This window comes from Apium graveolens, chromosome 2 (assembly GCF_009905375.1).
Source record: "Apium graveolens cultivar Ventura chromosome 2, ASM990537v1, whole genome shotgun sequence".
Lineage (NCBI taxonomy): Eukaryota > Viridiplantae > Streptophyta > Magnoliopsida > Apiales > Apiaceae > Apium > Apium graveolens.
Window position 1 is genome coordinate 88334757 of NC_133648.1, and position 17599 is coordinate 88352355.

Genomic DNA, 17599 nt, shown 5'->3' on the forward strand with positions numbered 1-17599 from the left:
CAACAGAGAGCTTGGTTGGCTTATGCGGTCCTTCATTAATTCTGCCAAGGTATTCTGGATCTGTAGCTTCCAGAAATATAGCCATCTTCACTTTCCATATGGGGTACTCAGAAGGTCTTAGTATGGGAACCCTTATAGTCTCATATCGACTGTGGATTTGAGTCTTTTGAGTTTCTTCAGTTTTGGCGGGCTTGGTTGGATTTTCTGCTTCTTCAGACATGATTGTTTTGGATCTTTATTGTATGTGTGTTAATAGATAGTCTCTAATACCACTTGTTAGGTCACACAACACTATAGAAGGGGGTTGAATACATTGTAGAATACAATCAAATCGATTTCGAATACAAGTAACAGTAAATAGATATATTCGATATGATAAACTCTGTTACAATGGAACTGTTCTCTTTCAGTGATGAACAAATATCACGAGAGCTGCTAGGTTACAATGTATGATCTTCTCGATAATGATAACACATATAGTGAAAACCTGTGTCTGTGTTTATATAATACACAATTACAAGATAACTTCTAATTGATATGGAATATAATTCTGTCTCCTAAAATATATCAATCAGATAACTTAAACAATTTTTGAAGTCCTCTAACTCTTTCCATGCATATCTTCTTTTTGTATTAGTCTCGATCTTCTTTCCTGTAAATCAGCTTCCTTCCTTAACTGTTAGTCCTCCAGTACTTAAGTTCTGATATCCATCTTCTGATATTATCTTTTGATAATCTAAGTCCTAATATCCTTAAGTTCTGACTTCCAGTAAATACTGATTCCAGCAAGTACTGATATTTCCTGTTTGTTAAGATCTGAAAACTAAACATGAAATATATTAGACATGACATCTCAGATATATCTAACAATACGAATACTCGAGTTAAGCACTTATCACTTACATTGTGATAACATATTCTGTATTTATATACTACATAACTACAATAAATCTCTATCAATTACAAGATATGTTATAGTATAACTCTTCTACTTTTTATACATATCTAAATCAACTATGATCCAATAAATCAGCACATTCTGATTTATCTCGCAGCTCCGACTTGTCATGCAAGTCATTATCAACGGATAAGCTGATCAACGGATATATGTTATAGCTTTGACAAATATTCATATATAAGCATCAATGAATGACTGAATAGATTGTTAATAGATGATAATGAAGCTTTCAATGAATAATCATATCTTGACAGTTGATCATATCCTGATTATTAGACAGATCTTTATTCTCGACTTAGCTAATTCCCAACAATCTCCCCCAATTTATGTTTTGCAGAATAAGCATAAATTCTAATAGAATTGTCTAGTGCCAAAAACCAGATAGACAAAATATGTAGTATAAAGCATACTTTATTTTAGACTTTGATCTTCATTTTTCTTGATAAACTCTACAATATCTCTGAACAAAAGTTTTAACTCTATAATTAATTTTTTTCAACGGAATATCTTTTAGCTTGACCTTTAAATTCTTCTCATACTCTGTTTCATCAGATAACTGATAGATAGCAGCTCTTAGATTTCTGATTTGAACTCTTTCTGTCATTATTTCTTCTAGTGACACAGCAAGTTCTTTTTCCATCAGGATTCATGGTTATATGTCTCTGAGTAAGAATATTTTCAATGACAACTCCTCCTTGCTTCATGTTAACTTCTTTCCCTTTGAAATTTATGTATGTATGAATATATGATTCAAAGTAATATCGACCATTATCCGGTATCCTTTTTTTGATATTGGAAAGAATCATATTTGACCATTCCCTTAAAGTTTCATCTTCAACTCTTGGCAAATAGTGAATGTATTTCAGTTTATTTGTTGACATGATCATCAGTTCATCAAGTGAAAGAACTTGAACTTGATCATTTTGCAATAAGAGTAAGATCTTCTGTTTGGGTTCAAAACCATCATGTATGTCAAGTATAATCTTCACAGCTTTAAGTCTATCCAAGTGATCAACAGTTACTTCCTGACCAAGACTATCAGTAAGAGTAAAGTTCAACAACTTTAAATTTATAAGTTTAACTTCATGATGTTCTATTCTAGCTCTTGTGAATGGTTCAATCAACTTGAGATTCTTGGCTTTTACTAACCAAGATAGTTTATCTCCCATGGTATTAGAATCAGGTAAGCCATCTACCCTTATACCTCCAGGAGTAAAGCTCAATTCATTATTACAAATAAGATCATCAATTTCTCTATATTTGTATTTGTTCTTGATCTTTGGAAATACTTGAGCTTTCCTCTTGGCTGTTTTATATTACATCCTCATATCTGTACTCCTCCATCTATTTCATTCAGATATTCTAAGCATATTTCTGTATGCTTGATTTGCTTTGTCAACATCATTTCTGATTTTTCCTCCCTATGCTCTTTCTTCTTTGTCAAAAACCATTTCTTCTTCCTTGAAATTTTCAGCATTAAAGGCTTCAACATAAGCAGAAATACTCTATAAATCTAGCGGAAATATAATTTCTTCTTTTTCAATTTTAACAGAATCATGAATAACTATCACTCTGTCAGTGTCAAGAAAAAAATCAGAACTTGTATCTTTATTGTCAGGAATTGAACTTGGAGTAACAAGAGCAATTCTAATTTAGATTCATGTGATCTACCCTTAAAGACTTGAGTTGACTGTGTAGGTTGATTTTGAATTCCAGATCCAGTTTGAACTATCACAGCATCAGAGGTCTTCTTTTCTTACTTATCACCATCATCATTAGCATTGCCATATTTCCTTAAAACTGATTCAGGTTGACATTTTTTCTTTGGTACTATCTCCCCCTTTTTGGAATCCAGACTTTTTAGAATAGAGAGAATAGCATCCAACTTAGAATTCGTATCATTCTGACCAGCTTCCAAAGACATCAGCTTCTCAGACATCTGATCTTGCTTAGCTTCCATGCTAAAAATCCTTTTTATCAAGCCATTGTGTTTTTTTGTACCTTTAATAGTCATAGTAAGATCATCAACCTATTCTCTAAGATCAACATTATCTTGCTTGAGTGCAGAGACAGAATAATGCAATCCTTTGACTAAAACTGTTGTGGTCTTGATAGATGCTTTCATATACGGATTAGAAACCAGATGAACAACATGATCAACTAAAGTTTGAGCAGATTCTAGAAAAATCTTCTCACTAGGTAAGCTCCAAGAATGATTTCATTCATGAGTTCGATGAACATTAAGAGTAGGAGCATGACCAGATGATGAACCAAAATTAGACAATTTACATGCTTCTATTCCAGCTTTCAGAGCAGAAGCATCATGATTATCATTATTATCAGAATCTTCAAACTCATCATCAGAATCAGAAATTGTCTTAGGATCATCAAAAATAGCATCAGGAACTTTGCCTTTGAGCTTTAAATTAGTTGTTTGTGATGAACCTGAAATAAGAGAACCAAAACCTAAATCTCTCTTTTATTTTAAAGTGATCTCATGACTTCTCACATATTTATTACTTTCAATAGTAATATCTAGCTCACTTTTGTTACTCAAATCTACCTCTCATTTTACCAATAGGAGACTGCCTCTCATTAATTCTATTTTTTTTCTTGATCTTTTCTCACATTCTCACTAAAAGGCTCAATTCACTAGGAAAAGAAGAAATAAGAGGTGGCAAAGAGGAGTGTTCTGTAGTCATATAAATAGAGTTATCCCCATCAATAGGTCTAATTATAAACATTCCATTAGATAAAAAAGAATTGTACCTTGAGGGTTGGAGACCATTGGTATTGCTTTGAGTGGTTGCACCAAAATGGCTTTAGTGTTATCCTTAGAACTGATCAGTACATCAGGATGTGTGGAGTCAGGAACAACTTTATTAGGAATTGTCCTTATGGCAGTGATCTGCTGCTTGTCAGGGATTGACCCCATGTCAGGATTTGATACTAAGTCTGTAACAGTACTTTGAACTATTGGTTCTTGTGGGACTTGAGGTGTAGAATCTTCTTCAATCCTTTAAACTGAAGGTTCTTGTGTGTTTCCCTCAAAGATGGGATCATTGATGACAGCATCCAATATAGCAATGTGCTATGATGAGCTTTCCTATCTTGTACTGTCTTCTGAATATCAGCATCCATAGAAATATGACTCCCTTGAGCAATGTTAGGAATAGTCTGATGAATTTCAGTGCTTGCACCTACACTTTGAGTAGATGGTTCTTGTGTACCAGGGGCATGAACAGTTGCATCTTCATATTGAGAAAATGGTTCTTGTATACTATACCCCTTCTATGGATACTTCTGCTTGGACTGCTTTCTAACATACATTGTGTTATCCGCAACCATTTTTTGAGCTTTATCAGGATTTAACTGTGTGAGGTCATAAACTGATTAAAACTTGTCATGATTTGCAGTATCCTGACAGAGAGCAATTTGAGCTAATACTTCCGATCCAGCTTGCTCTTGTTTAGCCTGATCCTTGTCAGCTGCTTTAAGTAGTCCTCTTCTCTTTTTCATATGACTAGCTGCTACAATTGTAGCTCTTGCTTCTTCTGTACTAGTACCAGTAACCTCCACTGGTCTAACCGGCAACTTAAAAACAATTGGGCCATCACTATCAATATCAGTATCTGATGACTCATCTACTAGCTTAACGCAAATTGTAGTCTTTCTTTTCTTTCTAAATACATTATCCTCGATGCTTGTTAATGATGGAACATTTTTCTTCCTTCCTCCACCTTGTTTCTCCAATGATTTAAATGAAGGTGAACTAATCTTTGAACCTGATTGTCTGTGAGACACATCAGTCCTAGATATTGGTTTTGATTTTGCAACTGATTCCTTTTGAGAAGAACTAGAGGTGATAGAGTGTCTAGATTTGGTAGTTTTAAGAGAAACACTTGGGTCAAGAATAGGATTGTATGTGTCATGTTCCATAGTGTCAGGATTTGGAAAATTGTATTTGTGAGGCATTTTGTTAGACAAAAACACCCACAATTTTTTATAGTAATATGAATTTAAAAATGGACCTTTCATCGAGTGTCTCTGTATCATCTCTTACATCGAGTGTCACTTCATCATATGTTGCTTCTTAAAATATTTGTACCCTAACTGTTCTTCATTTGTCAAAAATAGCTCAAGTGGAAATTAGTTTTACACATGCATTATCAAGATATTCAGTATTTAAACATGCATTGCAAAATAGAATATGAACAGTCATAAAGAATAACAACATAATTTTCATTGATAAAGATGGATCATTACGTAGGAAAAATAAGAAAGAAAAACAACATGAAAGAACCCTAACAACTAAATACTAGAGGCTCCTTCATATCTTCTTTTTCTTGCTCTCGAGTCTATTCATCATTTGACGATGATAGATACTCGACATAGAGACTGCAAGAGAAAAAAATGTTCTCTTGTAGCTCCAGGGTTAAATAACTTTTACAATATTTAAAAGAAAGTAAACTTGACCGAATCCAAGATCTTACAGTTTAGGGTTTGGAACAGCCCAACACTACCATCTATTACAACTGATTTTTTTTATCGAGTCCTCACACAAAACTATCTCTTATTCTACCTGAGCTCGGACATACGCATCGGCGTCACAGGTCTTACGTGCTGTCTGCTTGAATATAACCATAGCTGCTAGCTGTAATATCAGGGTAAAGCAAGGAGTGAGCCAAATGCTCAACAAGTGCTAAATAATACGGTACAAAGCATAAATCGAGATATATATAAAAGAATGACAACGCGAAGATGTAACCAATATTAACAAGAGATAAAACTTTGAGTGATGGCATCATTTGCTTGAATCAAAACATTTTCAAAATCATAACTTAAACAAAATCATTTTTTATGACGCTACGGATTACAGCCGGTGATCAGCCGCGAAGTAATCCCAAACCTCGCTGGGTTCTAAAACATTAATGGGATCCCTAGGCAACTTTTAAGCCTACAATATAAGTGTGGAAAGGACTCGCGTCTCAGTCCAGATCCACTATTCAAAGAAAACATTTATCCCCCTTTGGGACTGAAAATCAACATTTTAATTATTTCAAAAACTGATGCCGATTTATGATAAAATCTCTTAAGTAGTAAACATTTTTATCAAGGGATTATAGATCAACTTGAAACACTATAAATATGTCACCAAATCTCAGGGCCATGATCCATTGGACTTTACTATATTAGGGTAATTGAATGGTTTCCATATACAAGAACTTTGACAAGGAAATTTAGCGGGGCTATTGGATAATATGAAAGAGTAATGCCAAACTAGGCTTAAAGCAATGGTTTTCGACAAGGTACAATTACTAGAACATCAAGATGATAAGCTTCATGAATACTAGGGGTGTTAAGGTGTGAAGAAATGATCTTTAGCTCAAGGTATATCAGGATTATCGAACTTTAGGGCAAGAAAAAGGGTTATCAATCAATTAAGAACAACTTTAAAGAATATCTGGCTTTTAGGTATCAAGGTATAGTTTCTATTGGGGTTCAAGCATCAGGGTGAGATGTCAATATTTTAGGAATCAATAGCATGTTAATCAAGAGGATCAATCAAGTATTATACTAAATCTTTATTTTATCATGGCAATCCAATTACTTTGATATACTAGCGTGATATGACTTTTGATCTACTTGCAATACGTACTTGAGGATTCTTGGCATTCCTATATAATATAAAGATAGATTTAAGAACCGCTTGGTTCAAGTATATCAAGATAACTCAGGATAATCGCATCAATGTATATGAACTAATTATCACACATTTGCAGTGTAAATGAAAAACAGGTTGAATCAGTTGCCTTGAAAAAGGCTGGTCTGGTCTGGCTGGTAGGAGCAACTGGAAGCTTTACTCGACCTTTATGGCAAGTTTACCCTCGTCTCGAGATCCTACACAATTAATAATAACCTCATTATAATATACTCTCACCAACTCAACCTATTTACAACCCGAAATTAAACACAATGGGACTTAGGCCTATATGCATGAAATTTATAATCACCTCATAAATACAATAGTACACATAGCCACATATACTCACATACCATATTTTAATACCAAATAATATCACACACATCATAATGCAATACTAGGCTTGGATGATCTCGATCCCCAATTAAGTCACTTGATCGCTAAACTAGACAAAGTCTCCAAATTGGGCCTTCTAACTCGATGTGCCTTTACTTAACTATCCAAAACCTATTGACCCTCACTTGGGCCTTTAACTCTAATGGCTTTATACTATCTTGCAACCATAGTGGTCAATCCAGGTCTCACTCATAGGTGCTCTAAAACTATGTGGTAAGTGAAAGTGCTCACTGGAGTAAATTTCAGAATGACTTCTATGGTTTCTTGAGTGCATTAGACAATCTTAAACTACAATTTTACCTCCAAAACTTCTACACTAGACTCTTCTGACCATAAGGCATCTCCCAAACTTGATGTGGCTCAAGGGTCTAGCTTGGGCCTCCTTGGGCCTAAGCTCAAAGTCCATGGGTCCCCTGTTTTTCTGGGCAGAAAACGCCCCGACTTGAACTAACTTGTGACACATGGTTCTAACTCAAATCCTATGAACTATGGTTGGAAAAACTCTTCTGACACTCGCTATAACTAAGACCCAACAGGGCCTAATGAGGGCCTATCCATGACATGGTCAAAACTTCCTATTTTTATGTTGCAACAAAACTGTCCCCTGCTGGACAGATTTTGTGAATCCACTCGTGCACCTAACCAAATGACTTGCAAATCTCCAAAAAACACCTAAAACCTTTTATATACTCCTAATTATAGCTTCTGGTGGCTTGGGCCCCAAAGTTCACAACAATGACATGGTCAAAACTCACTCTAAACCTCAGGGTACCAAACTGATTTTCTGTAGAAACTAAGACTCTCCTTTCTCCAAGGTTCTCACTTAACAAACCCAACCACCAACAACCAAAATACCCAAACCATAACTTAACTATGGTGATCTACTGAACTAACTTCCTTACACTCAAAATAGGCTTAGTGGAGATCATCCTTACCTAGGGTACAACATAGCAAAACAAAGGAAATCACATCACACAAATTACAAGTCATCAAGTTTTCAAAGACAACAACTTTAACCCTTTTGATAAGTATAAATGAGATAACATCACATATTAAGGAGAACAATTCTTAATTAATATCTTAACTTAACTAAAATTAAGGTTTACTAGCAAAATATCACTTCGAATGATCAATAACTTCCAAAATTCAAGAGAAATCTACATGCATGCATGATTTTGAGTCTTTCAAACCAAAACAACATGATTTCCAAATAAATTTTCATTATAAATCAACATGCAAGCTTATCATGGATTATATCTAAATGACCACCTAGCATGCAAAGGTTTTTACCAAGATTTTACTAAGATTTTCATGTTATTATCACAAAAACACACAAAATGAAACAAAGCAACCAAAGCACCATCCATTCAGCTCCTATCAAGTCATAGCCGAATGGATTAGGGTGAAAACAACATTTGCATAAGTGCAACACACTCATGTTTAGCCATTCTCAGCCCTATAATACTATAACTCATGGTTAAAGCCTTGAATTCACAAGAATCAAGGATATTTACTTTGAGTTTAACAAAAAACATCACCATGCAAAGTCAACATATAAGTTTTCTACTCTAAATTCTTGAGATACACATGAACAACATGTAGGGAGTAAGATTACTTGATTATAGGATGATTATTTGAGTGAAGAAATGAAGATAGAAGGGGATGGGAGCTTCGGTTTTGGAAATTGCCGAGGGGGAGGGGAGAAAGCCGAGAGGGAGGAGGAGAAGAAGAGGAGAGTGAAGTGGTGGAGTGAAAGTGGAGTGGTGATCTCTTCCTTGATTTGTTTTTATGTCTTGATTTGACTATAATGTGAGTGGGTATGGGTAATGACAAGAGTAACCTTCTAGCTAGAGTTAGGCTATCTTGCGTGCAAGGTCAAGGAGGTAATTTAGCTAATAAATCATGAGTTAGTGGGTTTAGAAATGTCTTCTTTGTCCTTGAAGAGTATAGAAAGGTGGTTTGCATGCAAGGGCTTCCTTGTAATTTGCTAATTATTACAACTAAAATTTGTAAAGATTTATTTTTATAAAATAAAATACAAATTCAAACATTATAAAATTTATACCATAAAATAACTTGGATTTTCAGAAATTTTATAAAATCACTTTCGAAATTTGTGAACAAAATAACTTTTAAAAGAAAATTTCTCCAAGGTTCAGAATATTCCTTATAAATCAAAAAATAAAGGAAATAAATAAACTTTTGCTTTGAAAAATCATATGCTACATAAAGAAAATTGATAATGCAGAAATTTCTATTCACACAAACGTACAACCATTAAGTATATTTACATTTGGCTCTAATATTATACCAAGTCCACAAATAATATTACACAAAATGCCGGTCGTAACAGTTGGTCCGCCTCTTCCTCTTTCCTTTCCTCTTCCAGTTGAGTCTCCAGTGTGAACAACTGGAGCTCAACTTGATCATCCCAAGAGAGGGCATCAAGTACTGACTCAGGTATGTTAGCAGGATGGTAAACCTGACGGTTCACCTAAACATGAAGTCCGAGAGGGTCGAAGTAAAGACGACCCTCAGTAATATTGTGAACATGGATGAAGGCTCCATGATTACGAGTATAAAACTGATTTTTATCCATGTGTTTGTTTAGCAAGAAGATTTAGGGTTGTGAAGAGAAAGTGAAAAGTTTTGTTTTGCAGAGGGTGAGTTATTTGTGAGATGTGTTGTGTGATTATATAGAGGAGACATGATGAACTGAAGAGACTATTTTGATAATCGTGTAATAATGAGGACAACATGCATAATATTACACATATTTATGCAAGTAAAAAAGCAAAGTCTCTTTATTTTCTACTATTCCCAAGTATAAACGAATACTAATGATAAATTTATAATGATTACTCTATAGAGAATAAAACAAAATATGCATCAATTAAAATCACGAAAGAAATAATGTGTTAAGTCACACATATTGTAGAAGGGGGTTGAATACAGTGTTTACTACAATCAAATCGAATTAAAGAACACAAGTAACAGAACACAGATTTTATTCAACATAATAAACTTTGTTACAATATGAAATTGTCCTCTCTCAGTAATGAACAAATTATCACGAGAGCTGCTACGGTTACAATGAATAATAATTTCGATAATTATAACACGTATAGTGTAAACCCTATGCATATGTTTATATACTACACAGTTACAAGATAATCTTCTAATTGATATTGAATATAATTCTGCTTCCTAAAATATATCAATCAGTTATCTTTTCTTCCAAGTATTATATTCTTCATAGAATTCCTTCTTCATGCATATTTCTTCTTGCGTTTGTCTTGATCTTCTTTCCTTTCAATCAGCCGCCTGCCTTATCTGAAAGTCTCCTTAAGTCCTAATATTATCTCCTGATAAATATCTCCTGATATCTTAAGTTCTGATATCTTAAGTCCTGACTTCAGTATAAGTACTGATTTCCAGTTAAGTACTGATTTGTCATGTTAGTTAAGATCTGAAAACTAAACACAAATCATATTACACATGACATCACAAATATATCTAACAATCTCCTCCAACTTGTAAATTAGCATAATATACAAGTTCAACAGATATTTGATGATATCAAAAACATTAAGTACAAATGCATGAGAATTTGACTAGATAACTACAACTTACAGTCCTTGTAGCTATACCATCTTAAGGTCTGATAACAGCTTCAGTCTGTATACACTTCAGAATTTAAACAGTTGTAGATCTTCGACTTGGCTTCAATTTCTGATCTCTTTGATATCAGGAGTTGTTCTGAGATAGTTCTTCAATAAACATCTCTCAATATATTCAAGTTCATTGACCATCCTCCTTTTAGCATTTATCAATTCAGCTGTATCTTCACCAGTTTGAAAAATAGCTGCTTTGAGATCATTTATCTTAGCTTTTCTTATGTTCTGATCTAGTCTGATCAGATATGCCTAGTCAGACTCTAGATTGAATTCCACATCCTTATAACCCAGAAAAGTAGTTATGATCTTAGCAGTGTTAGGCTTAATTTCAACAATATCACCTTTGTGATCTCTGTACTTGGGATAATATGGGTTGTCAGACTTTACAGAGTAAAGCTTCTTCTATCTTTGAATTTGTGACTTTGAACAACCTGATGCACCATCTGTTAATCTATTTTTCACTTGAAGTAGGAATAGAACATGTTCCAGTTCTTCAAAATACTTCAATGGAATAGCATTTTGCCTGATATGGAATACCCTTCCATCTGTCATAAAATATAACAAGATATGTTCTTTCAAAACAGAATGGTAAACCATTTGTACATATTCAAGTTGATTCAATCTTTCAGGAGTTGCTCCTACTCCTGGTTCACTTAAGGAAGTTGGATCATTGGTAGTATTGTGTATTCTCCTTTCATCAGAACTATCCAATCCAGATTTATCTCTTGCTTCCTTTCCTGTAACAACTTTTTCTTCAAAACCACTTGATGTAGTCTTCAAAGGTTGAGTCTTTTTACCTTTGGTGAATCCTGGTAGGAGTATCTTTGAAGGTTTAACATGAGCAATGTCAGAGGTTTCCTTTTCCTTAACTTCTGATATCAAGTCAACTTGAGCTATGTCAGAGGTTGCTTGCTTCACTATCATATCAGAATTTACTAAGTCTTGACTCTGAACAACATGAGCCATTTCAGAGGTTGTTTGAGAAATCTTCTTTTGCAACAGAGTAAAAATAGCATCTTCATCATCAATTATTTCTTCATCCATGACTGGCATATAAACCTTTACAGGTTCATCAACATTTTCTTTAACCTTGGACCTTGAATCTATTTCCACTTGTGATTTTGCTTTGGTTGCCTCAGAATTTGTTCTTTCCTTTATCACAATACCCTTAGGCTTTGGAAATTTCTTTTCAACAACAGAAGCTTTAGATTTTGTCTTGACACTTTCTTCTTTGAGTCTAGCTTCTTCTTCCTTTAGACTCTCAAAGTCCATTCCTGGATTTTCTTTAAGAAATAATTCCTTTGAAATTTCTTCATCAAGTTCCTGATGTTCACCAGAACTTATTCTTTTACCAGTATCAGAACTTATTCTTCTCCCAGTATCAGAATTTATTCCTTGACTTGAAGTTCTAGCTTTACTTGATGAAAATCCTTTTCCTTGACCTTGACCTCTACTCTTATCAGAGTTTCCCTGGTCATCATTTCCATCATCCTTTCCCTTTAGTGTCTGAATAGATTTGCATTTAGACTTAATCACTTTTTCCCCCTTTTTAGCATCAGCAGGTAAAAGAAGAGAGACAAGAAATTCCACTGAGGATTAGATCTCATTGAGTTTAGTTTGCTGAGAAGCTTGATTCTTTAGAATTTTATCAATCTGAGTTTGTTGCTTCTCCTGAGTTTTCTCAATGTAGGCAATTATGTCAAAGGCTGGCTTGAAAAATCTGTTCTTTTCAAGTTTCACATTCATATCTTGTTGGATCAAGGTTTCTTGAATTTTGTTCACCTTGGCATGAGTTGTTGAATGTAGACCTTGAAGGTGCCTAGTACTCAATGCAGTAACTCTCAGCTGTGCCTTGAAATCATCATTGATCAGCATTTCATCAGCTTTTGCCAGATGCTCAGCAAGAATCTTTTCAGAAGGAATAAAAGTAACTGTGTTCCATTCTTTAGTCCACTCCTTTCCTCTAGGAGTTTCACTCCAAGGTACTGGTGCTTCCCCTCTAACAAACTTCTTGACTAAATCAGCTTTATTAACTGTTTGTTGACATGCATGTCCTGATGGACCAGCTGCATCAGCATCTAAATTAGCAGCAGCTTCACCAGTAATATTCTCATTGGCAGCATTAGAACTTGTAGATCCTGCAGTATCAGCATCCTCTGATAGAATAGCAGTATGTGAGGCTATAGAGACTTCAACATCATCCTCTAAATTCTGATCTGCAGCCAAGTTCTGATCAACATCCAAAATTGGTGTTGTTGGTGGAGTGAATTGAGTTGTTGGAGCTTCCAAGTACAGAACCTCAGGCACAATCAAGTTATGAATATCAATTTCAGCACTTGTACCTGGGTCTTCAGTATGTACTTGTTCAATTATAGGTGACACAAGAGATGTAGGCACTCTGTCTTGAGCAGTTTCTGGTTGTACAGAAGGAAGTGATTCAATAACAATTGGTTCTGTTGGGATCAGAGATTCCTGACCCCCTTCCTTAGCTGCTTCCTCTTCTTCTGAATCTGACTCAACTGTGTCCCTGTGAGCTCTTTGCTTTTTCATTTTCTTAAGGGTGGAGATACTGTAGGAGCTTTATCATCAGGATTTAACTTTCTAAGCCTTTTGAGAGGCCTAGAACTCCCAGTTACAGTATCTTTCTGAGAAGAGATCTTCTCAGCTTCTACAATAACAGGTTTTGAAATAGAAACCTGTTCCTCAGTATCTGACTCATCTCTCAGAATAATTCTCCTCCTCTTCTGCTGAGACTGAGGTACATTCTTTGTTCTCTTTGGTCTTGAAGATGAAGGCTTCACTGTAGGTGCTGAGGGTTGAGGTTGAGAAGTTTGAGGTGTTTGTGTAGAGGTGGTAGGTGCTGATGGTTGAGGTTCTGATGGTTGGACATCAGGATAAAGTTCACTGTATTTAACTGGATGATAGGTTATTAAGGCTTGTTTGACAGATAAAGGAACTTGGAGGGGTTTTAACACAGCCTTCTTATTATCAGTAGATAATAAGTCATTAAAAGCTCTTTTAGCTAGTCTGAACGATAGAATTAATTCACTAGCTGATTGGGGCTTATCATCACAACAAAAATTATAAATAAGCTAACAGAATCTAGCAAAGTAAACAGTATTTCTGTCTTCTATCATTCTATCCCCAATGAAACCTAAGACAACACTTGCATAATCAAAATCAGTTTGGTTAATGAGAGCATACCCGATTTGTTGGCTGAATATGGGGATTGCATCGAAATTAGAACATTTGTTTGCAAAAGCCTTGGTTATGTAGTCAAAGAAGAAACTCCATTCCCTCCATATGTAAGATCTCTTCAACTGACCCAGCTTTGCCAATGTCCTTTCATACCCCAGACTGGCCATCATGGTTTGAAGAACTGGCTCCTCAACAGTAGAACAAACACAATTCTCAGGCAGCTGCAGTGCTTGTCGAACCGTGGCCAATGTCACGACATACTCATCCTCCCCTAATGAAAAATAATACTTGGGGACCCTTGAGCACCACCATCATCATATACTCCGCTTCTCCAGAACTCCAGCACTTGAGTACCAGACACTGCATCAGCTGGAGTCAGAGCGTACCCAATATCAGAACTAGTAAGAAAGTCCAGAATGAAGTGAAGTTCTGATGGGGTTTCATCCTTGCTAAGAATAGCGGAGAAGTTATTAGGAACAAACTTAGCCCCATCAAAAATTACGTCTTTTGGTGCCATCTCTATAAGAAATTAAGTGAGTAAGAGAATGTTTGCAAAGTGTTTGTGAAAAGTCCTGAGATAAAAACAACTTCAGAGAATAAGAGAGAGAGAGAGAGAGAGAGAGAGAGAGAGTAAAAGAGATTTAGAATAGAAAAGTAAGTAAAAGATGAGAAAATCTTTTATCTCTCATATATATACTCTCTCCACTCAACAGTTGTATTCTCGAAGCATGGGATACATTTTACACCTGGCACCATGTGAACAGTCAATAAACGGTTAGAGCAGGAGTTAATGGGCATATAAAATAAGCAATAATTACCGTGCATGTAATATCCGGGATATAATGTGTAATTATTTTTATTATTAAATAATTAATATGTATGTTCAGTATCTATTCTGTGAGTTAATTGTTAAGTGATATATGTACTTGAATATTCAAAAATAATATTAATTGAGTATTTTAATTTTCATATGTCCAAAATAAAATATAGATAATTTTCATATCTTCCTAATTATTTTTATGTTGATTTATAGATTTATAAGAATCATATGAAATTTTTAAAATCTTTTTCCGGGTAATTAAAATTTATTTTATAAAAACGGGAACCAACCGACGTCAACCGTTGTTACGTTTTTGGAACCCGAAACTCTTCCGAGAAATCCTTCCTAAACTAATTGTAATATTCCGAGCATTTTCCATGTTTTGACTTTTTCGATCTAGCGTACGGTTTGTCCTGCGCGGGTCTCGGCACAACATTTTCGAAACAATATTCGTTTCGGTAAATTAATAAAACCCGTATTTTCGATAAACGGGAGCTTTTTTATTAAACTATCCCAATTATAACTTCGTAGTACGTGTAACTGGGTGCTGAGACCAAGACCGCAGTACAAGCTGTACTGATTTGGATAATTATCCCGAAAACCGATACCGTTTGGATCAGTTTTTATAAATAAACGTACCATTTTATATCCGGAATGATCCAACAGGATACTAATTTTCCGTAATTATAAATAGCCTTTTACCGTATTTTATTTCGTATAAAAATCATTTGCAGACAGATAATTATATAATTTTACAGAGAAAAATCTTATATTCATAAACTGTTCTAAGAATCAAACAGCAAAACGAAGGCATTACCGATCTCTGTTTTCAAAGCTTGAGTAACCAAAACGAAGGATTTGAGGTGTTCTATCAGATTCTGAGCTTTGTTTCACTGCAGAATCAAAGGTTTAATTTCTAAAAATTTATTTATTTTCGAATTTATTTTATTAAAAATATGATTTTTTGTTCAGATGATTGTTTGTATGATTTGATGATTGCATGTTGTAGAGCTTGTTTTCCTGATGATTTTCATATGTCATACGTCTGATTTGGAGTTCAATAACATGTTCAAATTTGAGTTTGATTTTCGAATTTTAAAATTAGTGTTTATAACCCGTATGAATGTTCTTAATTGAAATTTGCGGGTTTCTTATTCTGTGATAGATTGATGTTGTGTTATAGTGGGTTGTGTTCTTTGTGAAATTAGCAATCCAGTCGTATAAGTTTCATGAACCAACAAGGTCTGTAGAGAAGGGAGTTGTGTTTTGAATATTTTCGATGTTCGCCGGAAACCGGCAATGTTCTTGGCCAATTTCCGGCCAAAACATGAATGATTATAATGATTTGATTGCATGAATATGTTCCTGGTGAGGTGTAGTTGTGATCTGGACAGTTTGGTGGCCTGAGGTGGCCGGAATCGTGTTCTCCGGCCACACTCCGGCGAAGTCGACGGCGGGGTTGGTAAAATTGCAAACAGGCCCCTGTAGTTTTAAAAACGATGCAGTTAGGTCCCTGAAGTTTCCAGACTTTGCAAAAATAGGATTCCTGTTTTAAAAATGTTTAAAAATCATATTTCCTATTTATTTTTATTATAAAAAATCGTTTTTAATTTTTGAAAATTCTAAAAATTATTATTTTAATTCCGAAAATTATTTTTAATTCACAAATAAATCTGAATTAATTAGTTAATTAATTTCAGTTAATTTTTAATTGATTAATTAGTCAATTAATTCGAAAATTAATTGATTAATTGATTTAATTAATTATTAATTGATTTTTAATTAATTATTTAATTAGATTTAATTATTAAAAATGATTTAAAAATTCTGAAAAATAGTTTCGAGCTTTAAAATATTATTCTAAATTATTTTCAAGGCTCGATAATTATTCTAAAATTGTTTCGGAGCCAGAATTGGCCAACTGAACCCTGTTTATTAACCCGAAATTGATCCAACGACCCGTTTTAATTCCGAAAAATGTTTTAAAAATTATTTTAAATACCCGAAAGCACATTTATGACCCGAGACTTCTTTATAAATGATATGTCATTGATTACGTGATGTATTATGTGTTATACGTGACCTGTTGTTTGACTATCGGTCTATATATTCGGTGTTTACTTCGTTATTGCATAGATTTCAATCCGTTAATCGGATTTGGGTAAAACGAAGGGTAGATAGAAGTGTGTGTTGAATAGAACTCTATGAGTTGATGATTGATAGATGCTTATGATATATGAGCAGAAAAGGCAAGACGTAGGAAAGGAAAACAGATAGTTGAAGAGTAAGACGGTTGTGATTGGAAGTCAGTGCAGAGTAGTAAGCTAATACCAGGCAAGTGTTCTGAACTTTCTCGAGATATTGTAATTCTTGATAGTCTTGTTGACATTGCAAGTGCTTTGAAGCATGGAAACCTAAACCCTGATTTCAGTTATTGTTCTTGAGCTATGAACCATATTCTTTCTAAGCCATTGATTATTGTAAACCCAAACTCGAACCTCAAGTATACGATACTATTCCATAAATACATGCAAACAAAATCCCAAACACTGAACTGAATTACTTGTACATTCAACCATTGTATCCTATGCTTTGAGAGCCCAAATCTTTGAAATCCTGAAATATTGATTCTTTTGTTATCCAATTCTTTCATTACCCAGCGTTCAAGCTTTTAAACTACTTTATTGATCCTGACAAAGATTGAAGACCTTTCATTGTTAAACACTCATTATTGTTAATGATTTTGGTTATTGTTTATTATTGCATATTCTGTTATTATGTTAGAATTGGAGTATTTTTATAAAATTGTGGACCAGATTCGTGGTCAGACCATATAATGGTCAAGT